The sequence below is a fragment of the Equus caballus genome, chromosome 19 (genome assembly GCF_041296265.1).
Source record: "Equus caballus isolate H_3958 breed thoroughbred chromosome 19, TB-T2T, whole genome shotgun sequence".
Lineage (NCBI taxonomy): Eukaryota > Metazoa > Chordata > Mammalia > Perissodactyla > Equidae > Equus > Equus caballus.
In genome coordinates this window covers 41,449,667-41,476,932 of record NC_091702.1, presented here as the reverse complement: position 1 = coordinate 41,476,932, position 27,266 = coordinate 41,449,667, and the positions used below count along the sequence as shown (strand labels likewise).

The 27,266-nt window shown below is 46.5% G+C and overlaps 1 long non-coding RNA gene across 1 annotated transcript in view; it reads right to left on the bottom strand.

The window, feature by feature from the left end:
- LOC111769067 (uncharacterized) overlaps positions 1–27,266 on the bottom strand; it is a 45,647-nt gene that overhangs the window by 4,674 nt on the left and 13,707 nt on the right. Inside the window, exon 2 of the long non-coding RNA XR_011428814.1 lies at positions 23,977–24,068. This is a non-coding gene — a long non-coding RNA (uncharacterized lncRNA). The remainder of the gene's footprint in view (positions 1–23,976; positions 24,069–27,266) is intronic.

The following is a 27,266-nucleotide window of genomic DNA, read 5'->3' as shown; positions in this document are numbered from 1 at the left end:
CCTCATGGCTCTTTTCTGTCGCCGGTGACTGGACACTCCCTTCCGCTCTCTGCCCACCTCCACCCACAGGCATATCAGATAGATGACCGCATGAGCACAGGGGAAAAGTGTTCCCCTTCGATAACACACGTTCTCACGTGCTGCTGCCGCCACCAGCCTCATCTCCCAAATGTCCCGGGATGTCAGGCTGAGCAAGCCCGAGAGGTTCAGCAGGAGCGCTCTCTCCCTGGAGATGCAGGAATTTTTGACAAGTTTTCTAAGGGCAAATGCCTGGTCTCACCTTGAATTCTTTGTGTGAAACATTTAGTGCAGACAGCTCAAGTCACATTTGCCCCCTGGCTCACGGCACGTGGTTTTGCTTTTCTGAGCAGTGTTCACTGTGAGAGGTAAAAGAATATTTCCCTCTCTCCCCGGAGGAGTCAGCAAGGCAGCCTGTCCAGCCACGAGGCAGTAATTGCTGAATCAAACTGGGTTCTCATGCTACCGCCTCCAGAGCCCTCGTCTCCGAAGTCGCTCCCGTCTCCCTGCATTCCGGCAGTGCCCCTGAGGTGTCTCCTTACCCCCGCAAGAACTCAGTGAGTGAAAAAGAACTCCAGTCACGCGCCCGGAGCCTGCTGGGTATCAGCGTTCCCAACGTAACGCCAGAGGTTCACCAGAAAAAGTCCTTTCCCCACATTATCATGTTCTCAAACCTCTGACCGCTCCCCAACCTCCCCTGGCCGCCCACTTGGCTAAATATTTGGGAGCTGAAACAATAGCCTTACTGAAGCAGTGGTGGGCAATTACTGGGAAGTCACGTGATTGTCCGAATTGAACCAATTTGTCAAAGACCATTTTCCTTTCACTCATCACCTCCCCCACACCCCCCCCCCCCGCCCCCCGATAAGATAGGGTCCCCAGAGCACAATAATCCTTTCCTGAGATACAATGCAGAGGCTCCTGAGAAAAGAAACAAAAGTGAGGCTAATTTTGGCTTTTCTGAGACTAAAGAAAAGCAGGCAGGCAGGCCCTGTCTGCTCAAGGAAGCCAGGGTGGGCCCCACTTCATTGCTCCAGGGTATCTGCTCAGATCACCAGGGGATTTGGAGAACAATGCAGGCGCGGGGGGATGGGGATGGGAACAGAGTCTTGGCCCTGGCTGGGGTGACCTAAGCTTCGTCCAGGCTCTGAAGAGGTCTCTAAAATGACAGCCCGTGGCTTCAGACTTGAATTGTTTTGGCTATAAACTCCTCACCACTGCTCCCCAACTAAGTGATTAATGAGGTGAGATTCAGGGATTCCTTACAGAGCCAGCAGTGGTCCTCATGCTCTCAGGGCTTTGTGAAGCCCCTGCGGTTCTAGGCTCATGTTGGTGTGCATCTGCGCTGTTTCCTACAGAGACGGTCCTCAGCTTTCCTTTGATTCTCAAAGAGATCTGCCATCCAAAAAAGAAGTGCACCTCTAGGAGGAGTGGCCCCCCAGCAGTGCTCCTGTCCCTTATGGCAATGCTGGTCACATTTCAATGTGCATTAGAACTAGCTGGGTGTCCTGTTAGAATGTAGATTCTGATTCAATAGGGCTGAGTGGGGGTCGAGAGTCTGCGTTTCTGACAAGCTCAAGGTGATAGGATGCTGCTGGTCCAGGGACCACACTTTTGAGTAGCAAAACTTGATGGCAAGCTGTGCTCCTCACGCCCCCAGCCTGGATCATGGCCACAGCCTCCTAACCGATCTCTAGTCTGCGATCCCTATGGCCAGCAAGTGACCTCAAGGCACAATTCTAATCGCATTCTTCCCCCTCCTTAAAACCTCCTGTATCTCCCACAGCCTCTGTGTTAAATAAAGACACCTCAGGGTCCATAAACAAGAGGCTCCGTGCTTTGTCTTTGTCCCATCTTTGCTCCCATTGTATCGCTCTATGAGCGCTTAATTCCATTCATCCTGGACTGTGTAAGAGCAAGGACCGGTGGGGAGTCAAACCAGTGTCTGAATCCTGTTTGTGCCATTTGCTTGCTTTGTGACAATCTGAACTTCAGTTTCTTCATAAGTAGAGTGGGAATAAAAATACCTAGCTCATGGAGTTATCAGTAAATGAGACCGTGTGTGGAAAGCCTACATATGGCAAATGCTCAACAAGCAGTAGCTGCTGTGACTGAATCATAATAGGCCCCAACGTTTCCACTTGTCACAAGATCCCCTGCTTGGATTATTCTCGCAGTTCCCCTTCTCTGCCTGTCTCAAATGCCACCTCTTCCTCAAATCCTTCCTGTTCCCCCGCAGTCACCGTCCAGTCTCTCACCTCAATTGTAGCACTGTGGGTGACCTCTCTCTATACCCTGCCAACAGCAGCGCCCAGCCTGGTTTTGGGCACATATTAATCATAGTCACTAGAAAAGTTTTATGAAATTGAATTGTGTTCTTATTTCTTTTTGTTGCGTATGTATAATACATACCCGTAACACCTACTCCTTAGCTACAATGAATATATATGTATTATCCTATAATTGGAGAGGTTTCTTTGGTTATTTCTGGCCCCCCCCCCAATTAATTTAATCCTCAGTAATATTTATTACTTTTGTCCTGACGAGTTGCAGATCTCAAAAGAGTATGGGATTAGCATGGGCATTACCTTATATTGGAATCACAATTCATTCAACAAATATTTAGGAGCATCTTTCATGTACCAGGCACAATAAATGATAGTAGCAAAGATCATCACATTTGGTTGGCGACAGCCCAGGTGCATGTAGCCTTCCTTATGGAGGTGTTGGCTCTGGGACAGCTTCTCCCACTCAAGAGAGGACAAGGTCTATGGTGAGGGCTCCCTCTTGTAAGCTCCATTGTATGCCCTGGGGCCTCGCTCTGTAAGCCCCATTGTATGCCCTCAGGGAGCCCATAAATACTAGAGACGTGCCACTGTAGACCCACGCAAGGATCCCTTGAAGCTATTTTCCAACTCTGAAGTAGTTTGGACAAAATATTCTAATTCTCTGAAAAACACGTCCATTGAGTATTTGTACTCCCATCCAACCCTTAATTCCTTCATAATAAAGGCCCTCACTCAAGCAGTCTTTCCAGCTTATAAGAATCTTGCACACACGTTAATGAGACTGATCTTTGCCACAACCTTGAGAGGGAGGCAGGGCAGGACTCTAGATCCGTGTTTTGAAGGTGAGATGCCGAAAGCTCTGAGGAATTAAGATACATCCCCAAGGTCCTGTAGCAAGTAAATCAAACACTCAAAACCTGAATCCAGATCTGCTGACTATTGGTCCAGCAATTCATTCTATTGTGACAGGGTCTTGGGTCTCTTAGCTGGGAAAAGATAAAGCAGGATCTCAGAACAACCCCCTGCTATTTACTCTCAGTGCACTTCCTGAACGGGAGGAGGGGGCCAGGTGAGGTCTGACAGCTGTGGGAGACAGAGGGCGGGAGGGAGTGTAGTCCTTCCAAGTGTCAATGAGCAGGAGGGGAAGCTCAAACTTAGAAGATGGGCCTTAGACTCCTGGCCTTTCTCCCTTGGTCTGAACTCTGCAGACAGCCGTCAAGCCTAATGGAACTTCTTGGTCCTCTGGGGAAGAACCTGGTCTTGGCCACATGGGGGTAGGCAGGGAGGCCACCGCCAGGCATCCATCTCAGAGGACAAGGGAGCTGAAGTGGGAGCAGATTTTCTTGGTGGATGTGACTTTCTGTGGCTACTTCCCATGAGTTGTTCCTCAACTTGTAGTAAAGCTGTATTTAGTGGGAACTAGGGGTCCACAGTCCAGCTTGATAGCAGCGCCTGTGATTAGTGGGATCACCAAGGGGAAAGGGACTCTCAGAAAATAAGCCAGTGTGGGGTCCAACTTCCCTCCCCATGTGGAGATGTCCCTCTCTTGCTTTCATTAGGAACAGGGATGACTTTTATTGAGGAAAGCCAAGAGTTTCCATAGATGGGGAAGATATAGAGATATCTATAAGTCACTTATAGGAACTTTTCTTTTTCTTTTTTTTTTTTTTGAGGAAGATTAGCTCTGAGCTAACATCTGCTGCCAATCCTCCTTTTTTTTGCTGAGGAAGACTGTCCCTGAGCTAACATCCATGCCCATCTTCCTCTACTTTATATGTGGGATACCTGCCACAGCATGGCTTGGCAAGCAATGCCATATCCGCACCTGGGATCCGAACCGGCGAACCCCAGGCAGTCAAAGCGGAACGTGTGCACTTAACTGCTGCGCCACCGGGCTGGCCCCAAGGAACTTTTCAAAGATTGGAGTTCACAAGTTTCGAGGTACAGTCCCAGCTCTGCTGCCAGCTAAGAGGGTGTTTGGGTCAGTGTGGAGACTGAGCCTCTCTCTGCTGAGAGCTGTAAACCACGAAGGGTTAAGTGATTTCAGCCTTGGAATGCACATTCGCATCACCTGGGGGAGGTTTTTAAAAAATACCTAGGCAGGGGTCTCACCCTCAGATTCCTATTCAGTTGGTCTGGGTGAAGCAGGGGGGTGGTATTTTTTACAAGCTCCCCTAGGTGATTTATTGCATAGTCAAGATGAAAAAACAGAATAGGTTAATCTCTGAGCTCTCCTGAAGAGCTGGGCAAGAACTCAGGTGTCCATCTGCTCCACATGCCACAATGCGTCATGTGGCCACCCCAGCCTTTAGACTTAAGGCCATGAAAGACCATAGAGTAGACAGCACTCTCCAGAGACCACTGGTCAAGTCCTTCATTTTAAAGTGGCAGTCCCCCTGGGGAGAGATGTGTTCTAGGCACACAGCAAGGCAGATCAAGCAGGTGTCTGGGCATCCAGCCTCCAAGCTAGTGGCTTATCTCAATGCCCCACAGCGCTGGAGGAAGCCAGAGGAATTACTGGAGAGCAAAATAACACTATTGCCCAAAGTGTCCCTGGTAAGTCTTTCAGCTAATGGTGTTTTGGAGTTCAGTGGATGTTGACTCATTCCTCCTGCACTTAACAACTGTGTGTCCAAGCCCCAGAGAAGTGGGTTGTTATATGCAGAGATGAAGAAACTACACGTGGAAGGGTAGAGACTTACCCTGGTCACACAGCACAATAATAACAGAGGTTATTATAATAATTATAATAATAGCAGAGCCTATTATTGTGTAATAGAAACAGAAGCCTTTGTTTTCCTGGGGGGAATCTCTTCCTAGTCACCACGTGCAGAAGCAGCTGTTCAGACGCAGCAGGTCTCAGCTGCAGTGAGCTCCCTTGAGAACAGGGCACACCTGTTTAAGGGGCTCCTGCCCTCTCCACGTCCCAGGAGAAGAGAGCACATTCTAGGCAACACTTCTCTAGTGGGGCAGCTCTGCACTGTGCTTTTGGCACCTCAGTATCTCTCACATGTTTACCAAGCCCTTTCACATCTTGTCCACTGGTTTCCCTGCCCTTGTGTTCAGGCGTGAGCTTTCTCGGCTGTCCCCAGCTACATCATTTGATCCGGAAAGGCCACATGGCAGGAAAGCTCCCACCAGGGGTGGAGGAGTGATGAGAAGGAAAAATGTGAGCCTCTCCGTTGTCCTGTGGGTCAGTAGAACAGCTGCGGACGTGCTCTGGCATTAAACCACAGTGTGCCAAATTGGAAACTCCTGCGGGCTCCTGCATAGCGTTGCATATCCGCACACATATGAATGTACAGCTTTCTGTTTACATAGGGTGAGAGGCTATTTTCATCCAAATCCACGATGTCATGCAGATTTCTCTTTAGCTTTGCTCAGTGGAGAATCCCGTTTGAAGCCCTGTTGTAGTTTCACTACCTCTTCCCGCTCAGCTCTGAATTCATTAGCAGCCACAGACAATGTGCCTCCGGAAGCTCTGCATCCCATAGACATGGAGTAAGCAAAGAGTTTGTCCAGCCCAGCAAAGGGGCTTAGTGTGGCTTTGCTTTCAAGGTCCCAGCTGATGCTTCCCTTTCAGGAAACTATAATCTCTCCACCTATGGAAGCTTATTTGGGTTGATGAAAAATCTGATAGACAAGGGAGCACCATCTATAGACTCCCTGGCTGGAATAGCCAGGACTGGACCCCATCAGTTAGGCTTGGGTCTCTGCCAGCTGCCTGCCCTTCAGCTCTCTGTTGGTACTACCTTGATCTGGCTTTAACTGACCTCTGTCATGTCAGTTGTAGCAGCAAACCTCCAAGTTGGCCCCTGATGATCCTTGTCTCTTGGTATTCACACCCTGTATAGTCATCTCCCACAATGAAGAGGGCTGATCCACGACATCAGTAGGATATTGAAGACCTTATGGTGTTTGGCTTCCTAGGTGACAGCACTAACAAAATTTGCAGCTTCCACCTTGGGCCATTGCATTGCTCACAATTGCCACATTGTGAGGACATTTAACCAACACTGTGGAGAGACCATGTAGGGAAGAACAAACTTCCAGCATGAACTTGCCGGGCACATGAATGGACTATGTCTGGAAGGAGATCCTCCAGTCCCCAGTTAAGCCTTCAGATGATTCTAGCTCCTCAGTATTTGAGTCTTTAGCTGAGGAGGCCCCAGTCGTCATGGGGCAGAGATAAGCTGTCCCCAGTGTGTCTTGTCTGAATTCTTGACCCACAAAAGTAATGGGGTAACAAATCATTGTTATTTTCTGCCACTCAGTTGTGGGTGTGATTTGTGACCCAGCAATAGATGACTCCAGTCTAGTTGTGTATGGATATGAGCCATCACAAAATTGTATCTGCAAAGCTCATGCCGCTTTATAAAGCAATCATCCAAAGCTGGATTCTTCTATACCTACCTCCTAAATTGCATTCAGGTAGTCCTGAGTATTCATAATAGAGGAGGGTCCTCCACTGGCCAGTACCAAGAAAGGCTCAAATGCACCTTGCTCTTGGAGGGGACCACACAGAGTCCACTAAAGGGACCCTCCCTTGAACAAGCATTCGACACGCCCCACTCCTCCCACGAAACCTATCTTAGCCCCTGGGAATCTGACTTTGGTCTCTACCGCTCCTTTACAATCATCCCCTCCTCAGTCGTCAGTGGTCGCCTCATCTCTAAGTCCAGAAGCCTAAGTCTGATTCTCCAGGACCTTCTTGATTAATCCTCCTTTGACTTCCCTGATAGCAACCTCCCCTTGTCCCTCTTTGGTTCACCTACTGCTTCCTCTATTTTGCTGACAAATCTTCTCCCTCAATCCCTTTTCATGCTGGTTCCTCTCAAGAATCAGCCTTTTTCCCTTTCTGACTAAAGAGAAATAGGCTGCCTTGGGAGTTTCCTGCTCCTGTAGGTGTTAGTAGATACAGAGAGACCATCTAGCAGGGGTGGTGGGGGAGAGATAACAGCAGTGGTCTCTGAGGCACGATTCAACACTGCAAATCTGTGATTAATGAAAGACTTAGATGCCAAGATCATTTTAAGAATATTCAGAACTAGGACTATTATAATCCCAGAAGTCAAACTCGTCGTAGAGAGTCAAAGCTGGGCAGCATCTTTGAGATCATCTACCTGGTCTCATCTGCTCTAAAATTTCAACTCTCCCTGTAGAGATGACTCCCATTGTTTTCTCAGAACTAGACCTGTTTTCCAAAACTGGTCCCAAGTTCCTTCCAGGAATGTATAAGTGCCCCTACGTGAATCCCACGGCTCGCACACCCAGGCTGGCTAAATCAGATACACTCTCTTCTCCTCGAAACCTATTCATTTCCTGACTTCCTTATCTAAGTTAAGCACATTCTCCTCTGGTCGGTCTCCAAGGTAAAACCTTGGAATCATTCTCATCTCTTTCCCCTGTCCTCCAAATCTATATTTTATCAGTTTCTAAGACTTATCCCTTCTTTCTCCTTAAGGTCCTTCTCATTCTTCCCTCTGGATTAGTCAGGTTTTCCAGAGAAACAGAGCCAATTAACTATATATATGATTTATTATAAGGATTTAGTTCACATTATTATCGAGGCTGGCAAGTCCCAAGATCCGGAAGGTGGAGACCAGGAGAGTCCATGGTTTAGTTTCAATCAGAACCAGGAGAACCAATGGTGTAGTTCCTGTTCGAAGGCTCGCAAGCTTGACACCCAGGAAGAGCCAATGTTTCATTTGGATCCAAAGGCATGCGAAAATTCAATGTCCCAGTCTGAAGGCAATCAGGGAGGTAGAATGCTCTCTGACTTGTGGGAGAGTCAGACCTTTTGTTCTCTTCAGGCCTTTGACTGATTGGATGAGGCCCACCCACATCAAACAGGGCAATCTGGTTTACTTAGTCTACTGATTTAAATGTTACTCTCATCCAAAAACATCCTCACAGAAATGCTCAGAATAATGTACACCCCATGCCCCAGGCGAGTTGACATAAAATTAACCATCACATCCTCCTACGCATCCCCACAGCCTCTGCCCTAGTCTGGGCCTGTATTAATTTGCTACTCCTGCCACCACTCTTAGCTTCTCAGCCTGTGACTAGGCTCAAGTCCCAGCAAGCTCCAAGTGAGGCACCAAGTGTGACCCATGAGGAGATACAGCACACTCCAAAAAAGCTGAATGCTTTTTCCAATTTATACATATAGAAATTTGGGGAATATGTATAGAATGGATCCTAAAAGTTTAGGATTATGGCGGAAGGAATATAAAGTTGAATCAGACAGGATTTGTTGATTTGGGCCTGCTCAGGAGAGATCTTGAATTCAATGTTTTAGATTGAGGGGTTAGAAAGGTCTCTAACAGTTTGGTTGGTTGTCTAAAACACGGCCCCAAAGGTGGCCTACCCAAACGGAAGTTAAATGCCAGAACTGCTTTGGAATATTGTAGAGGAAGGTATCCAACAGCTTAGGGAGACTGGCGTGTTAGAGTGGATTTATCTTGTAAGACCTGCTCACCAACTTCAGGAGGGTCAAGAGGACACACCTTTCACCATGACTGTGAGGAATAAATTTGTGAGGGAGTCCTCAGCATCCTTGAAGAGCTCCATGGTAACTTCCTCTGCAGGTCAAAAGTTACAGTAGGAACGGCAACAACCAAAGTGGGATCCCTAATGCAATGGGGGTAATGGAATCCCAGAATGGCAGGGACCAAGGGACAGCACTGAATCACCAAAGACAAGATGGGTGTGGTTACCATAATAGTCAACTGTGCCAAAGCATTAATCACAATAGTCTGACTTGCAGAGACCTATGGCATTGGCTAGTAGATCATGGTCCCTTTGGGGAAGGCTGAGAGAAAGAGGCACAGTATAAAATGTGGGCAGTGTAGCAGGGTCCTTTCTCAAGGATATCTGGACTCCACTTCATTCAACAGGCTCTTGGTCTATAAACAGGCTCAAGTCTGGGAATTGAAGGACCATCATGACTCTGTTTTGGTGACCCAAGATATATTCTGTTTACTCAAACTAGAACTCTTATATTTATACAGAAGTAAGAATCTATGCTGATATACAGGCTGTGGTCAGTGGTTTGGCTGGATGATCAGGGTCTTGGCAGGAACATTATTGAAAAGTTGGTGACAAGGAGGTCTGGGGAAGAGATAAGTGTGTAGACCACTCTGAATGGGCAAAAGATGCGAAGATATTTGTGTCCCGTGTGGATGCTCACCAAAAGGTAGCCTCAGTAGAGGGGAAATTTAATAATCAAGTGCATGGGATGACCTATTGTGTGGTTCTGGTCAACTTCTTTCCTTGGTCAGTCCTGTCATTGCCCATTGGGCTCATGAACAAAGTGGGAATGGTGGCAGCGATGGAGGTTATGCATGGGCTCAGTAACATAGACTTCCACTCACCAATGCTGACCTGGCTACAGCCACTGCTGAGTGCCCAATCTGCCAGCAGTAGAGACCAACACTGAGATTCATATATGCCCCTGGGGTTATCGGCTAGCTACCTGGTACCAAATCGATTACATTGGACCGTTTCCCTCATAGAAGGGCCAGCACTTTGTTCTTACTGGACTAGCCACTTAGCCTGGATATGGATTTGCCTTCTCTGCACACAATGATTCTGCCAAAACCACCATCTGTACAATTTACAGACACAAGAGGGGACTGGGACCTGGAGATTTCTGATAAGAGCACTGATAACTTGGAAAACAGGGTGGGGAGATGCAGGAACTCCAAGGGCTAAAAGAGAAAGAGGGAACATGAGAAGGGAGAGAAGGGCTAATGTTAGGAGAGGAAGGGACATCGACACGGTTGTAGGGGAGGGCAGTAGGCCTTGTTCAGGACAAAAGGACAAGGTCTGAGAAAAGGGACTCAAGGCCTGACTTCCCACACTCCTGACTCTACATGCTTTGCATTCATCACGGGAACTTTGAATGAGGAACTGCTGAGCCTTGTTCAGGTTCTGAGATCTAAGTAGGAAGAGAGAGATCCCCTCCTCCAAGATCAGCCTCAGGAGCTAGAACCACCCTCATGGAGGCTGCCAGCGGGGCAATGAAGAGGACAAAAGGAAAGTGCCTTTTGCAAGCCCTTTGCAAAGTGACCTAGAGCGTGGAACAGCGTTCCAGGGTTCCAGATTTCAGTTCTGCTGAGACACACCTTTTAAATGCTCTTTCTGACTAAAGGGAAATGGGCTTCTTGTCCCTGTAGGTGTTGGTAGATACAGGGTGACCACCTATAGGGGTGGTGTGGGAGGGATGCAAGCAGTGACCACCTATAGGGGTGGTGTGGGAGGGATGCAAGCAGTGGACCCTGAGGCACTATTCAACAATATAATTCTATAGCTAGTGAAAGACTTCAATACTGAGATAACTTTAAGCATATTCGGGACCATGGCTATGAGACACTCTATTATAATCTCAGAGTTAAAACTCATCATAGAGAATCAGAGCTGGGCAGGATCTTCAAAATCATCTTGTCTAACCTCCCCCCTCCCCCTTTTACATAAATGAAAAAATCAAGGCCCTGAGAGCAGTGACTAACTCAAGTCATACAGCTAAAAAGTGGAAGATGGGGGCTAGAAGCCGGCACTTGTAGACACGTTCCATCTCTCAGCATCTTTGCTGGTCTCATTATCAAATTTGCCCAGCAATATCTGGAAACTTGCCAGGAAATAAATAACGGGAACAATTAAACCTTGACAAATGACAGCTTCTTCAAATATCTTCTAAACACAAAGAAATATGAGGAACTCAACAGCTGAAACTCCTTGATAGCATCAAGGAAAAGGAGTCATTTCACATAAATCTCAGAGATGATGTCATCCAAACACACAAGCGGTTAGTGGAAGTTGCAACTCATTACAAAGGAAATGATTCTTATAAATAGTTCTGATCTGGAGATACTGTTTGGCGTCTTCAAATCATAGATTCATGAAATAGGAAGACCTATCATAGGGGTCATCTGATCTCGTGCACGCCGACACTGCAAATATTGGGCAGGGTTAATGCTACTCTCAACTCTGTGTTTCCATGGCACTTTCTCCAGCCACATCTCCAGCACTTTGCACATTAAATATACCAAATCAAATGGAAGGTTTTTTTCCCTAATTATAAAATAGGGTTTTTTCCCCTAATTACAAAATAAACATGCTCCATGTAAAATTTCAAATACTACAGAGAAGTATAAAAAAGATTTACCAGAAATCTCACCACCCAGAGGTAACTGTTGTTAGCCTGTCAATGAATATCGTTCAATTATTTCTCCATACACATACGTTTACACTTGCACATCCACATTTCTGTAAAATTGGGACTAGAGGATAAATGTATTCTTCTTTTCAGTTAACTATTTGCATAGGTCTAATTTTCATTGTAATGGCTGCATGATAAACCTTAATATCCTGTGTGAGCAAACCTTAGTATGCTACATGAATAAATGTTAATTTGGTCAGCCAGATTGTGGCTGATAGATTAGTTGTTCCCAGTTTTTTACTAACTTGGGGGGTTATTTCCTCCTTTAGGGAGAGATGTCATCTTGGTCACCCTTGGGAGGGTGAATCATCTCTGGAAACTGAAAGTAGCTTGCTTCCTCCACAGTGGTGAGGGCGGCTATGGCAGGGCTAAGGCTCCCTGGAAAGTGAGTGGGTGGGTGGGAGGTGCTACTGTTCTCTAGGAGAGGGACTAAAAAGGGGCCTTTGGTTTGCTGGAGAAGTTGTCATACTCTAGGGGCAGGCCTCAAGTTGAGGTCAATGGCTGGAGCCCATCTGACCATGGCTGACTTCCAGGGCAGCTGGCAAACCTGCCCCTATAGTGCCCACAGAAATAGTCAGAACTGAGGACTTGACCAGCCTCTGGTCTAGGACTCAGCTCACCCAGCCAAGCTGCTGCTCTGTGACCAGGACTCCACTCCCGGCCCCAGCAAGAGACATGGCTGACTAATTCCTTGGTCACTAAATGAGGCCAAAACATCATCCACTTCTGAGCTTTGGGTACAGATTACTTAACCAACTGCTACTCTGTCACAACCCTTCCCCTGACAGTTATAGTAAGAGACACCACCATCAATTAATTCCAGTGGGTGCTATATAAGGTAGGGACTGGCGGATGTAGCACCCACCCACATCTGGGGACAACATGGGATACAAAAGTACCACCACCACTACCTCCAGCTGAGGAAGAGGGGAGATGACAGTGCACTAAAGGGTACCTTTCTACATCTGTCTTTACATATTTATCCAATTATCTCCTTAATATCAACTCCTCTAAGTGGAATTGCTGGGTCTGTGGGAAGATGCTAAACAAATCTTGCAGTAATGCTGGGTGGTGCCTGGGAAGGACCAGCTGGCCAACTGCTGAGAAACTTCACAGGGTAGCAACATATTATGGAAGTAGCCATTGTCCAGGGTCTGACCTTGAAGGTTCAGAAACTTGATCCCATTAGGGCTTCAAAGTTAATGGGACTCAGAAAGCTGACTCACTGGAGGAGACTGGAGGGGGTTAAAGCAGAATGCCGAATGATTAATTTAGAATGAGGTGTATAAACACCAGGTGAAGCGGGCATTGGGGTCAGCCTGACCAGCCTGTTCTTCCTCACCGTGGGAAGTCAGCATGGGAATAAGTCACAATCAGAAGGTTAATGGAGCAAGGAGAGTTGGATATACACCTCTCAGGTGACCATGGCTGCAAAGGCAAGTCAGGTGAGTTGTGAGTATGGAAACTGCTCTGTGGCTAAGGCGACTCCCAAGCCATTTTCTGTGTAGACTTCCTTCTATCTGGCAGCCTCTGGGAGCTTGGGGACTAAGTTTTCTTGTAGATAGAGAGAGTGCGGATGGCTCAAATGACACCAGAGGGCCCTATCTTTTTTTTTTTTTTTTAGCCCTGAGCTAACATCTGTGTCAATCTATCTCCACTTTATATGTGGGTCACTGCCACAGCATGGCTGATGAGTGGCGGAGGTCCCCGCCCAGGATCTACACCCACAAACCTGGGCTGCCAAAGCGGAGCGCACTAAACTTAGCCTCTATGCCATGGGGCTGGCCCTGCTATTTTTTTAAATAGCCTATCCATATCTCACTTTTCTATTCATCTATTCATTTTTTCGCTCATGCAACAAATGATGGTTGGGCACTGTTCAGGTCCTGGAGAGATGGTAGTGAGGGAAATAGACAAATTCCTCCTCCCATGGAGCTCACATTCAAGTGGGAGAAAGACGATAGAAATATAATCAAATAAATGCACAATAATCAAATAAATGCACAATAATCAAAACAAAGACACCACTAAATAAATACGACAATCGCTAGCTGCAAAAACCTCTATGCAAGATATTAGATGGCAATATTTGCTGTGAACGAAAATTAAGCAGGGTAAGGAGTTAAAGACTGAGAGAACAGAAGTGGGGAATAATTTTTATAGGGTGATCAGGGACAACCTTTCTGATAAGGTGACATTTGGACAAAGACCAAATATATACAGATCTCTGGGGGAGAGCATTCCCAGTGGAGGGAAAGCACACGCAAAGGCTCTGAGGCTAGAGCCTGCCTGGAAGAGCAAAGAGATCAACATGGCTGGAGTGTATAAGCAAGGGCAAGAAGTGGCAGGAAAGGGGGTCAGAGAAGCAATGGAGCCGGGGAATCAGAGGGCGTTTCAGGCCTCCCTGGTAAAAATTGGACTTTCTTCTGATTGATATGGAAACTACCAAAGGGTCAAACTTACCTCTTATAAGGAGTCTGGTTACTGAGTGGTAAATAAACTGATTATTCTGAGGTGTCAAAAATAGAGCCATTGAGCATTAGGAAAAGGACCTTGGAGATTGAGATGCCTGCTACCCAGAGTGTGGCCCATAGACCAGAAGGATTGGCATCACCTGGAGCTTATTAGACATGAGGAATCTGGGGCCCCACTCCAGACCCCCCCAATCAGAATCTGCCTTTAACAAGATCCCCAGGTGATCTATGTCCACGTGGTGTGAGAAGCACTGATCTAGTCCAACCTCTTCATTTCACAAGTGGTGAAACCATGTGTCAGTCTGCAGAATTGACTTGCTTATGATCACATGGTTGAATTCATAACAGGGCCAAGGTTAGGGCCTGGGTCTCCTGACTCTGGAGAGCCCACTTTCCATGGCCTCACATGGTCATGAGGCAAATAGATTATAATATCCATTCATTCGGTCAATCAGTCAATAATTCACTCACTCACTCATCACTAAGGCACCATCCCATAATCATCTACGATCATCTCACTAGAGATTTTTACCCTTTAAGAACTCAAGAGCAAGTTAAGAGAAACTGATAAAAGACTAGGCTACTCTAACTTAATTGACTACCTATACTGATTTTTAAAAAAATTCTCCCATATGTGATACAGGCCTCAGTTGCAATATTTTTCCCGACCCATCTCATCATCTGCTGAGATTTGCTAGAAATGCCCAGGATGTTTAGGTGTGGTGCCCCCTGAAATATTTCTTCCTCCAGGAGGGTGGGAAAAAGCACAAATTTCATTGTCTTCTAAAGCAGAAAAATCCCCTATGGCCTGAAGCAACTAAAAAAATGTCTCTCTGTGGGTACCACCCCAGGATCTTGGAGATTAGACATAGAAACCCAGGTCATGTCCCAAAAGGGAAGAGTCAAGATAGGAAGGACTCTATTTTAAGAGATTGATAGGGTGAATGGCTGGAAGTTTCTACAATGGAAAAAACAGGTGGGGTTATCATCTCTGTCATTGCTATTATGGTTGTTGTTATCAAAAACTTGTAAATAGTGCTCTTAAATTATTGTCTCTATGAAACAATAAAGGAGATAAGGGAGACTTCTGTGTGCATTTGCAAACCCAAAGAGAATACTGCTATTCACCAGTAGCTTTGCCTTAAGAAAAGTGGCCCAGCAATGACCGTTGGGATCCAGGCAATCCCAGGGGCAGGGCTAGGTGTGTTATTTGAGAACCGAAGAGGGTCAGAGGGCCCTTTAAAGAAACGGTTCCAGCAGAGCAGGAAGAGCGCTTCTAAGGGAGAAAACCCACTCTCTAGGAGGGTATTTGAGCTGTTCAGGTGATAGATGGCAGGAGAGAGGGGAGGGGAGGGAGGGAGGATTGGATGGGAGACAGTGAATTTAGACTTCCATGATAGGGCGGAAAGGAGGGCCTGAGGATGTCTCTGAAAGATCAAGCCCGAGGGATTGAGGGATTTGTGGGTTAGCTGGTGAGTTACTCGATTTCTGTATTAACCAGGGTTGTTAGCACTAGCTGCTGCCCACCCTTCTCCACTCCTCATCTCAATGTTCAGCACGACAAAGGCTTATTTATCTCTCACTCCTTATAGTACGATGTGGTGGCACCGGTGGGGTGGTGCTCCCGTACAGCTGTCTTCCAGAAACATAGGCATCCTGGTTGGGCCCATCTGGTGACTTCACCATCTTGGAATCCTTTGCTTTCAGTCAGTTGGACAGAAGAGAGAGTGAAGCTTTTCCTTCACCACCATGAACTGAAAGTGACCCATAGCTTTCACTTTTGCTTCTTTTGGTGAAGATGTGGTCCCATCCAGCCTCCAGGGCTGGGAAACCTAGTTAAGCCGAGGGCCCAGGAAGTGAGCTTGGCTGGGGAACATGGCCAACGCTCTGCCACAGGATGGACTCACATGAAGCAGGGAAGGCCGTGCTGCCCACTCCTTGTGTGGCTGCTCCGTGAGCTGGCCCATTGGCAGGGAGCTTGCCCTGTTAGGAGTGAGGAGCTAGTGGGAACCTTGAGTGGAAGGGAGTTTCCTTTGGTGCCTGCTCACACCAAGTCACATCCCGCTGCCCTGTCTGGACCATCTGGACCATCTCTGGTTACCGTTAGGGTTGGAGGTTGCCAGGGACCAATGTGGCTCTGGCAATCCCCTCTTGTAAACGGCAGAGCCCTGTCCTTTGTTGTTTATGGTGGTCAGGCTGCACACTTTTAATGTTCCTTCCAGCGCTGAGATTTAATAACAAACATGCAGGGGCTTTGGGTCCTCACCCTGTCTCTCCCAGTACCTTCTCCTGTGATCTCGGGGGAGTCCCTGCTGCCTGGGCCTTGCTTCCCTAGCTGCAAAGGGAGTGGGTTGGCCCAGATGACCTTTAAAGCTCTTTCCTGAGAGTCTACTTCCCCTTAGGGACTAGCTTGAACCAGCCCATTTCCACCTCTCCTGAGCCCTTGGAAAGGAATGAGGCCTGAAAAACCTGGAGTTGCTGCCAGGATCTCTGGCCCTGCCTGGTCCTGTCCCTAACTGCATAGCAAAGCCAGGGGCTACTTCAACTGGCCAGCTGCTGGCATTCAGCAGCTGGCAACCATCCCAAAAAAGCAGGACCGGAACGGGTAGAGAGAGACCCCAGGGGCCTGTGCCATGGCCAGAGGGCAGATTTCAAGGCAGCAAAGTGTTCTGCCTGCCTGGAACTCTATGAGATGAGGCTGGGAGCATCCATAGACGTGAGGCCAAGTGCATCAGTCAGGGGCCCAGCAGGCAACAGATGCACACTCAAAAGTGTTTAACTGAGGAGAAGCGGGGAGAATAAGAGCTTAATGAAGGGATTGTTTACAAAGGTGTGGCCAGAGTTAAGGAACCAGCACAGAATGGTGTGGTCCCCAGGGACTAGCACCAGGTCTGAGGGGCAGAGAGGAGGAAATGGTGCGGCTGGAGCCTGTGAGAGCTAGAGTCTCAGGAGAGGGGCCTCCCACAGGAGCCAGAGCTGAAGAGGAATGACCACTGCCAGAAGCTCAGGAAGGCAGAGAACAAGCAGCGTGGATGGAGTGGGATGGAGCTGGGAATAAATACGTCACCTTGGAATCTCTTGCCAGTGCCTCCCATTGGTCAAACCCAACTGGAAGCCAGAGGAACAGGGAGGCTGGGGATGCAGTTAGAGAGAACCCAGGGGGCACAGAGCAGGGCCGGGAATGGATGGGGAAGCCCTCGGAGAATAACGAGGACACGTATCCCAGTCTCACCGGGTCTTTCTCCCCATCTCTGTGAGAAGAGTTGGAATGGCCTGGACTGGGTGGTACACTCCCACTGAAATTCCCAGCCACACGGGTGACGACGGCAATAATAATGAAGATGGTGAAGGTAGTTATCTTGTTTATATAACCATGTACTCCTGCAATCATATCCCGTTACCTGGAGCATCTTTCACTGCATCTGAAGGAGCCATGTCAAATTCTCTGCATCTTTCATTTGACCTTTCTTTTAGATACAGATCTGGACCCTGTTCCGCCTCTTTCCTGCATGGTAACCCTAGCTGCTCTGTCAGTCCTGTGGGAGTTGGAAGAGTGGGATAAATTTAGACCAGAGAGTTATTGTGCGGGAGCCAATATTTAAATACTTGATTTTTAACGTGGCCTTGACCTCTGTGCCTTGCATAAACGCATATTCCTTGTCCTTAGCCTGACCAGCTTCTCAGTCTCTCGTCCCCATGCTCATGTGTGTCTCCCTGCCCCCAGCGGCTATGAATAGTTGGTGTGTACACTGAGCCTGGGTGTCGGGCTGTAATCAGTTCCCACTCTGTCAGATACCATCACTGTCAAAACAAAGTCAGCTATGTGAAAACCCTCACCGTTCCTCCTGCCTCCTTTTGGAATGCACTGTTTGGACTGAAAGTACAAAGCAGCAATTTATAAGCATGAGTTGGTACAGAAAACAAGGCACGAAACCAAGAAAATGAATATGACATGGTATAGCATGAAATTCAGAACTGTAAACAGGGTGACAGAGATGGAATCAGGAATAAGATGATGTTTCAAGATTAACATACATGAGCCATAAGGCCCACGAAACCAGACCTTAGGTATTTCTTTTATTTCTCTGCACAGCCAAGTTCACTATGGAATTACTGTCAACAGATTATTCTCCTCTAACATTTTTAAAAGTCTTTAAACAAATATGTTTGTGCATTGGCCATGTTTTTTTAGAACTATTAAAACAGGAAAAATATATAGAAAGATTTGTTTTTTACCCTGTAGTATAGTGTACTGTTTTCAAATGGTGGGTCACAATCCATTAACAGGTCATGAAATTAATTTAATGGACTATGGTCAGTATTATTTTTTAATTTTTTTTTAATAAACTTATTTTTCATTAACCATATTTGTGGACAGCCATCCATCTCAGTAGATACAGAATTCCCTTGGCGATTTTTTTTTTAAAGATTGGCACTTGAGCTAACATCTGTTGCCAATCTTTTTTTCTTTTTCCTTCTTCTCATTCTCCCCAAAGCCCCCCCAGTACATGGTTGCATATTCTAGTTGTGAGTGCCTCTGGTTGTGCTATGTGGGATGCTGCCTCAGCGTGGCCTGATGAGCGGTGCCATGTCTGCACCCAGGATCCGAACGCACGAAACCCTGAGCCACCGAAGCGGAGTGCGCAAACTTAACCACTCGGCCACTCGGCCGGCCCCGGTCAGTATTTTTGAAAAATGGAATAGCGTTAGAATCAAATGTACCCACAACTAGAAGGACCTGCAACTAAGATATACAGCTGTGTACAGGGGGTTTTGGAGAAATAAAGCAGGAAAAAAAAAAAGATTGGCAACAGTTGTTAGCCCAGGTGCCAATCTTTAAAAAAAAAAAGAATCAAATGTAAGCATCAGAGTATATTACCACGATAAAGTTGAGTATTGGATAATACGCACAGACAAACACGTGCTTGGCGCTGACTTAGGGTGAGCTCTTCACCACGGGCCTCAGTTTTTTAGGGTTGGCTGCGTGTCAGGGCACTTGGACACATGTTCCAGCATAGCTATTCATCTTGAAGTGGCCTCCTCTGGACAGTTGTCCCCCTGGCCATGGTATCCCCATGTGTAAAGTGATACACTTGGACTGAATAAACCCTAAGAGCCTTTTGATCCCCCCATTTAACATGTATTTATTAAGTACATTGTAGGTGCTGAGCACTGGGAATTTAGCAGCAAACAAACAAGGACCTTGCCCCCACTGAGTTAATATTCTGGTGGGGGGATGGCAGGCAATAAATAAACAAATGAATAGATAAAATGCTGAGTGGTGAGCCAGCCCTGATGGACTAGCGGTTAAAGTTCAGCGCGTTCCGGTTCAGTTCCCAGGCGAGGGACCACACCTCTCATCTGTCAGTAGCCATGCTGTGGCGCTGGCTCACATGGAAGAAGTGGAAGAACTTACAACTATACACAACTATGTACTAGGGCTTTGAAGGGGGAGAAAAGGAGGAAGATTGGCAACAGAGGTTAGTTCAGGGCGAATCTTGTGCAAAAAAAAATGCTGAGTGGTAATAAATGCAATGAAGAAAAAGGAAGCAGCATATGGGGCCTAGAGGGCACTGAAGGGTGGGGATCCCATTTTAGACTGGAGTGGCACATTAAGAAAGAAAGTGAAGGGATCAAACCACACATATCTGGGGAAGAGTGAACTCTGCTGAGGCTGAAAAGTGCTTGCCGAAGAGCAGCAGGGTGAGCCAGGGGTGGGGCAGGAGAGCGGGTCAGAGGGAAGCGGGCAGGACCAGTGGGAAAGAGGCCTGTGGAGGGTTTTGACCTGGTCTGACTCATGTTGTAAAAGGATCCCCATAGACCATAAAAGGTTATTTGGGAGGCTTATAGAAGGGAAAGAATGATATCTTGCTCTCGAACGGCAAAGAGAGAGGAGGTGAGAGAGATTCTGAATATATTTTGAGGGTAAAGGAAGTAGGATTTGCTGATGATTTATATATGAAGTAAGGGAGAAAGAGGAATATAAGATGAATTCAAGGTTTGAGGCCTGAGCAGCTGGAAACAGGAAGTTTCGATTTGTGGAAATAGTGAAGAGGACGGGGAAAAGGCTTTGGGGAAGGGAGGGTGAGTGAAATGGGAGGCGGGGGACGCTGATTGACCCAAGCGGCTACACACGTCATGCACGTGAAATCTGAATCTGGAGGGGGCATTTGAGAGTAATCAGCACACGATGCTGCAGAAAGTCACAGGGCCGGCTCAGGTGACCTAGGCAGCGAGTAGAACAGAGATGAGAAGAGGCCCCAGGCCTGATCCCTGGGCGCCTGCAACACAGAGAGGCCGGAAGATGAGAAAGAACCAGCAAACACGATGTGACTCTGTGACTCTTTTCGGAAGAGGTTGCTAAATGAGAAGAGGAAAATCTGAAAAATGTGGTTTTTGTTTTGAAATAATTAGCATGACTCTCCTACCAATCATTGCTAAAATTAGCATTCCTAATTACAACATTGGTAGCGTCTTGTACCAAGCTAGGTGGAGGAAGGAAAAGTCTATTGATTGACTCAGGGCTCCTTCCAGTTTCTTGGGGCTGTGAAAAGATTAGGTAAATTAGAGCTTATTTGCTTTCAGCCACCGATTCAGACGGGAGGAACTTGATCCCCAGCCGCCCCGTGCTCTGCATGGGCCCTGCAGATGGATTTCCCCAGTCTGCCCCAGTCAACGTCATCTCCATTTCAAAGCGTAATTGCAGAGCCAAATGCTGAGCTCTCCGGGGGAATTTCTTTCTGTGAAGGCAAGAGAGACCAGCCTCGTGATGAAGCCCTCAGCACAGGCCTTGCCAGCGCTTTCTCGGGCTTCAGGACTAACTCTCTAACCAGGAGCAGAAAAATCTTCAAGTTGAAGAGAATTGAATGCAAGCCACGGCTTAGTAAAAGTTGTCCTCTCGAAAAAGGCTTCCAAACTGCGATGTTCAGCAAAACGTAGGGTGTTGCAGGGTGTGTCTTTCTGCTGGTGCTGGATTTCAGCTGCAATTTCTATCAACCGTTTGGAGGCGGCAACAGTTGGAAGGTCATGGTGGCCACCGTGAGATTAGAGAGGAGAGCGGCAGACTGCTAAATTAGGAGCAGCCACAAAAGGAACTAGCAATTTTGGCACCTCAGGAAAACTTCCTAAACTTCCCGCACCACCATTGTCCTCTGCCCGTTGGGTTCCCTTCCTCCCCCAGGCAACAAATTGTCTGATTCTATTGTGACTTCTCTGGGCAGCCAAGCCAGGACCCCATGCGTTCCAGGAACTGTCCCCTGGGCCTTCACCCTCCCTCTCTTCACCCTCTTTGCCCTTAGAGTTTAGAACTCCTGAAATAATGACCGCTGGCCTGTGAGACGGTTGGCTCGATTCAGAGGCTCAGTGTGGTTAAACATTGTCTGAGTCCGGAGTGAAGACCTGCCGAACATTCCTCAGCCTCTGAGAGTGTACTTGTCAGCTGAGCAGATGGGCAGGCTGCCCTTTTGTCCTCCCAGCTCTGCTCTCCTAATCACCAGGGTGGAAAGAGGGGAGGGGAAGAGACCAGCACTGGGCCCCATCTACAGCGCAACAGAAAGTCTGTTTTTGTTCCTGGCTGCACTACCCTGCTCATACTAGGTATTATTTTTAAAAGTCCTTTCCTAGTTTCCTGTTGCTTGTAGTACAGCGACTAACCTTGGTGGCCTCTCGCTCAAAGCTTCACAACGTTTAGACTTTCTACAGTAGTCAACCACACCCTCTTAAATATCGCCTGTGTGTGTGCTCACGTGCGCACGCGTGTACACACACGCACACATTCTAACATTCTATTCATTATGGCCACAAGGTCTTCACCCCCAAAGTCTTCCCACTTCTCTGGGCTTTTGTCCAAGTCTTTCCCTTGTCCCTTGGCTTTCAGATCCATCTTCCCAAACCCTAAATTACTCTGTTCTCTGGATTGGCAGAGCACTTTATAATATGACTTGCCACAGTCTGCATAGCCCTCAAGCTAGCCGTGTGTATTCCTGTCCCCACCTTCCCCCTCCAGTGCCTGTGCACACAGGAGGCTGAGCTCTTTGAGGGCAAATTAGCACTGGTGACAGTCACAAGGCTGGGGCTCAGGCACCAAATTAAAGAAGACTTTGCTAATTCAAAATGGTACCAGGCTAGCAGCTCCCATTGTAGTTTCTCCTAAGTTTCTGTATGAATACTCCAAAAAAAGACGAAACTTGACATGTTTGAAAACAAAGAAAAAAACGGCCTGTGGCCTTGGACTTGGCCATTTCAAATGCCCTCCAACTATGGTACCAGAGGTGGTGGCCAGAGACCTGATCAGGGCAGCTACCTCAGCACAGCCTTAGAAAGGTACATCCCTCTCCACTCTTTGACTCAGCAATTCTCTTGCTAGGATTTATCTTAAGGAACAACTAAGTGTGCTGATAAAGATTTAACCACAAAGGAAAAATAGGAACAAATTACGTGCCTAACAGAAAGGGTAGGCTGAAAAATTGGGATAAATCTGTGTGAGAGTGTACTGTACCTCCGAGGAAAATTGTATTCTAAAGCTATGTTTTTTGACATGAAAAGATGTTCACGGTTTATTATTAAATGAAAAAAGTTCAAGTTACAAAGAAGAATACATTATCATCTAATTTTTATAATAAAAACCTACCGTAGTTATGTGCAGAGGTTAAAGGCTGGAAGGGTATATGTCAAAATGTTAACAGTGGTTATCTCTGGGTAATGGAGTTATGGCTAATATTTACTTGCTTCTTTTGGCCTATTAGTTTGTTTCTACAATGAACATGTGTTTCTTCATTACTACATAGAGGGGCATGAAATAGAGAAGCAACAGAAAGCTGTGGATAGAGCATGAGTTCATTGGCAGACAACCTGAGTTGGATGTCATCTGCCAATTACTTGCTGCATGATCCTGCAGAAAGTTCCTTAACTTTTCTTCTTCTGTAAAATGTGCATAAAAATAGTGTCTAAAGCAATTCTATGGAGAAAAGATAGTCTTTTAAATATATGGACCTGGAACAACTGGATATCTACTTGCAAAAATAGGAATCTAGACACAGACCTTACACTTTCACAAAAATTAACTCACAATGGATCATAGACCCAAGTGTAAACACAAAACTATAAAACTCTTAGAGGTCGGCCCCGTGGCCGAATGGTTAAGTTTGCGCGCTCTGCTGCGGTGGCCCAGGGTTTCGTCAGTTGGAATCCTGGGCGCGGACATGGCACCGCTCATCAAGCCATGCTGAGGCAGCATCCCACATGCCACAACTAGAAGGACCCACAACTAACATATAACTAGGTATTGGGGGGCTTTGAGGAGAAAAAAGAAAAAAATAAAATCTTAAAAAAAAATCTTAGAAGATAACATAAGAGGAAACCTAGATGACCTTGGACATGGCCGTGACTTTTTGGATACAACACCAAAGGCATGATCCATGAAAGAAATAACTGATAAGCTGGATTTCATTAAAATTGAAAACTTCTGGGGGCTGGCCCCGTGGCCGAGTGGTTAAGTTCGTGCACTCCGCTGCAGGCAGCTCAGTGTTTCGTTGGTTCGAATCCTGGGCGCGGACATGGCACTGCTCATCAGACCACGCTGAGGCGGGGTCCCACGTGCCACAACTAGAAGAACCCACAACGGAGAATATACAACTATGTACCAGGGGGCTTTCGGGAGAAAAAGGAAATAATAAAATCTTAAAAAAAAAAAAAAAAGATTGAAAACTTCTGCTCTGTGAAAGTCACCATCAACAGAATGAGAAGACAAACCACCGAGTGGTAGAAAATATTTGCAAAAGATGCATCTAATAAAGGACTGTTATCCACAATATACAAAGAACTCCTAAAACTCAACAATAAGAATACAAACAACCTGAGTAAGAAACAAACATCTCATCAAATAAGACATATAATGGCAAAAAGTCATATGACAAGATGCTCAACATCGTATGCCATTAGGAAATTGCAAATTAAAACAACAATGACATACCTCCACACACCTACTAGAATGGCCAAAATCCAGAACACTAACAATACAGAATGCTGGTGAGGATGTGGAGCAACAGGAACTCTCATTCATTGCTGCTGGGAATGCAAAATGGAAAAACCACTTTAGAAGATAGTTTGGCAGTTTCTTACAAAACTAAGCATACTCTTACCATAGCTATGAGTCAACTTGTGATGACATAACAATGTACTATCAAATGAGTGGCTTAAACAGCAGAAATTGAATTTCTCACAGTTCCGGAGGCTGGAAAGTCCAGGATCAAGGTTTTCGATGATTCATTTTTTGTGTGAGGCCTCTCTTCCTGGCTTAGAGAGGACCATCTTCTTACTGTGTCCTCACATGGCCTCTCCTCATGTGGAGGGAGAGAGAAAGAGGGTTTGCTAATGTCCCTTTTTATAAGGACACTAAACCTATCAGATCAGGGCCCCACACTTATGACCTCTTTTATTCTTAATTACTTCCTTAGAGGTCCCATCTCCAAACATAGCCATGCTGGGGGAGAGGGCTTCAACATAGGAATTTTGGAAGACACAAACATTCCGTCCATAACGCCGTGTCATCCAGCAATTATGGTCCTTGGTATTTACCCAAATGAATTAAAAACTTACGTCCACACAAAAACCTGCAGATGGATGTGTATAGCAGCCTTATTTATAATTGCCAAAACTTGGAAGCAACCGTGATGTCCTTTAGTAAGTGAATGGATAAGTAAACTGTGGTATATCCAGACAATGGAACATTATTTAGTGTTAAAAAGAAATGAACTATCAAGCTGTGAAAACACATAGAGGAATCTTAAATGCGTATTACTAAGTGAAAGAAGCCAATCTGAAAAGACTACATACTGTATGATTCCAACATGATGTCCCGGAAAAGGCAAAATTATGGAGACAGCAAAAGATCGGTAGTTGCCACGAGTTATGGGGAGGGAGGATGAAGAGGTGGAGCACAGAGGAGTTTCAGGACAATGAAACTACTTTGTGTGTTACTATAATGGTAGATAAATGTCATTATACGTTTGTCAAAATCCATAGAGTGTATAATACCAAGAGTGAACCCTAATATAAACTATGGTCCTACGGTGATAATGCTGTGTCAACCTAGGTTCATCAGTTGTAACAGATGGCCCACTCTGGTGCCGGATGTCTACAGCGGGGGAGGTTGTGAGTCGGGGAGGGCAAGCAGTATATGGGTACTCTCTGCACTTTCTGCTCAGTTTTGCTGTGACCCTAAAACTGCTCTAAAGAATAAAGTCTGTTAAAAAAACAAAAGTCCCTCCCTCATCGGGCTGCTGTGAGAATTAAATGACCATTCTTGCAGAGCTGTTAGAATACCTCCGGGCAAAGAATAAGCACTCAATACACTCTAGCTAAAATTAAGTAAAATCAGCACACACCCACACAAGAGAAGAGATTTTTTTTAATGCAAATGAAAAAAAGATTCCCTATCTGGCTGGAACAGTCCAGGGACCCTGTACCCAAAACTCACAGAACGTGGCATATTCTCGATGCTCAATAAATGCTTGTGAACAGGTGAGCGAGGGACTGGATCTCTGAATTAAAACTGGGAATGAATGAGACTGCTCAGGGAGATAGTGTAGAGTGGGACGAGAATGAGTCCAGGACGGGGTCTTACGGCCCTGTAAACTTAATGATCAGGTAGAGAGGGACAAACAGGCAAAAGAGACTGATTAGTGGCTTAGATAGGAATGAGGAGTGTTTGGTGTCTGAAAACCAAGAAAGTAGAGGCCTTCAGGAAGGAGGAAGTGGCCCACTGGGCTTGGTGCTCTCCTGAGAGTTCGCAGAAGAGGAAGCGTGAGAGTGTCCCTCAGGTAATGGAAGTCCTTGGTGACCCTAAGAAGTGCCACTGTGATAGAGTGGGAGGGGTGGGGACAGGAAGGTGGGGGCAGGGGGAACCAGACTGGAGGTAGCTGAAGAAGGACTGAAAGGTGGGGAAACAAAACACGGAGTCTGGACCACTTTTAAGAACTTTGGGAAGGGAGCTGAAAGATACATTAACAACCAGAGGGGGATTTGGGACCAACGAAAGTTTCTGTTTCTGTTTTTATAATGGGAATGACTGGAACATGTTTAATTTAAGCTCTCAGGAGAAAGGATACTTCCTTCATGTCCATGTGGGACAAGGAAGAGCGTGGGTGCAGACGCAGCAGTGTAAGGTTGAGACAGTCCCCATCAGAGATTTCTATTTTCTTTGTGCAGTAGGGAGCCAGGTCATTTGCTAAGAGCGAGGAGAATGGGAAGAGATTTGGGGATTTGGGCAGAGTGGAGGAAGTTTGAAATGGTCTCTGTGGACAACAGAACAGGCATAGCCTGAAAATTGCTGGGTCCTTATACATGCTGCATTCCTTCCGCAAGTTCTTCCCACCTCTAATTTCATAGCCGAGGATACCAAAGCCCAGAGAGGAAAAGCAATTTGCCCAAAGTCGCACAGCAAGTTGATGGCAAAGCTTTGCCTGGAGTCAGGCATTTGGGCGTCCAGTTGAGGGCACTTCATCACGTGGCAGCAGTTGTCTTCTCATGTGTCTGCTCTTCACTGTGTGCAGTTATGTTATGTTGTAGGTAGGACTTTGCTAGGCACTGGGAATTTAAAGATGGAGAAATCATGGTTTCTGTCCTCATGGAGTTCACAAGCGGCTGGTCGTTAAGAGGAGCTCCCTCCAAGCCTGGGAAGCCCCAGGGGGGCATCCAAAATCAAGTTCCTGGACACACAAAACTAAGGACTAGACCTTTGACACACTTTGGCCCCAAAAAGATGCTGTTGTGTTGGGAGGGCTTGGAGAGCCAGCTGGATTTTGCCCCTCCCCACATAGTCGGGGCTTTATTGGGTTACCACTTTCCTCTCAGGCACAGATTTATTAGAAAGTTAGAAAATCATTGTTTCCTTTTGTACTTAACTTGCTATTGACAATGACTCTGCACTTATTCACTTGCTGTCTGGCTGTCTGGCTGTCTGGCTGTGCTCCCAACCAAGGAAGGAAACAATGTTCTTTAGGCAGCTCCCCTGCCTTTTACATTATTAAATGTATCACATGTACAGAGAAGCATATGCACAGTTTAAAGATACATAATAAAAAAAAACACCTGTTGCCTACTAGGGCCTGAAGCCGTGTGCCCCTCTCCAATCTGTTTCCCCGACCCCTCTCTCCCCCCAGGTAACGACTATGCTGACATTTGTGTTAATCATCTCAGTTTTCTTTACAGTTTTACTCCCCATATTACACGTCCCTAAACAATCATTTCCTTGGATTTGAA